Source organism: Suncus etruscus, chromosome 5 (assembly GCF_024139225.1).
Source record: "Suncus etruscus isolate mSunEtr1 chromosome 5, mSunEtr1.pri.cur, whole genome shotgun sequence".
Classification (NCBI taxonomy): domain Eukaryota; kingdom Metazoa; phylum Chordata; class Mammalia; order Eulipotyphla; family Soricidae; genus Suncus; species Suncus etruscus.
The window spans coordinates 82,695,740-82,696,789 of NC_064852.1; the positions used below are offsets into that span (position 1 = coordinate 82,695,740).

At 37.3% G+C, this 1,050-nt stretch overlaps 1 non-coding gene across 1 annotated transcript; it reads right to left on the minus strand.

The window, feature by feature from the left end:
- Positions 1-355: 355 nt before the first annotated feature.
- LOC126010552 (U6 spliceosomal RNA) lies at positions 356-462 on the minus strand. The gene has a single exon (XR_007496575.1). It is a non-coding gene; the product is annotated as a U6 spliceosomal RNA (small nuclear RNA).
- Positions 463-1,050: the final 588 nt, after the last annotated feature.

Genomic DNA, 1,050 nt, shown 5'->3' on the forward strand with positions numbered 1-1,050 from the left:
GGTGGAAAGTCCTATATATGTCTACTAGTCCTTTGTCTTCCATTTCTCTTTTTAGGGCTAGTATATTTTTGTTGGTTTTAGTCTGTTTGACCTATCAAGTGATGACAAGCCCGTGTTGAGGTCTCCCACAATTATTGTGTTATTACTGATGTCTTCTTTCAGATTTGTCAATAATTGTATTAGAGAATTTGCTGTTCTCTCATTGGGTGCATATATGTTTAAAATTCTGATTTCTTCCTGTTGCACATATCCCTTGATCAGTACAAAGTGTCCATCTTTGTCCCTTACCACTTTTCTGAGTATATAGTTGGTGTCATCAGATATTAATATGGCCACCCTATCTTTTTTTTTTTTTAAAAATATGGAACGCTTCACGAATTTGCGTGTCATCCTTGCGCAGGGGCCATGCTAATCTTCACTGTATCGTCCCAATTTTAGTATATGTGCTGCCGAAGCGAGCGCCACCCTATCTTTTTTAAGGGTGCTGTTTGCTTGGATGATTTTCTTCCAGCCTTTAATTTTGAGTCTATGTTTGTTCTGATTATTCAGTTGTGTTTCTTGTAGGCAGCAGAAGGTTGGATTCATCTATTTGATCCATTTTGCCACTCTGTGTCTTTTAATTGGTGAATTTAGTTCATTGACATTGAGGGAAATGATTGTCATAGGATTTAATGTCATCTTTGTAGATTAGTTTGCTGTGTTTATTGGTCTCACTTGTCTTAAAGTAGACCTTTCAGTTTTTCCTTTAAGGCTGGTTTTTCATTTGTGAAGTTTCTGAGCTGTTGTTTATCCATGAAGCTATGTATCCTTCCTTCAAACCTGAAAGTGAGTCGGGCTGGGTGAAATATTCTCAGTGAGGCATTCATTTCATTCAGTCTTATCACATTATCCCACCATTATGGGATTGCCTTGAGAGTTTCTTGTGACATGTCTGCTGTAAGTCTTAAGGATATTCCTTTGAATGTAATTTTCCTTTTTGATCTTGCTGCTTTCAGTATTCTATCTCTATTTGTGGGATTTGTCATTGTAACAAGGATGCGTCTTGGGGTG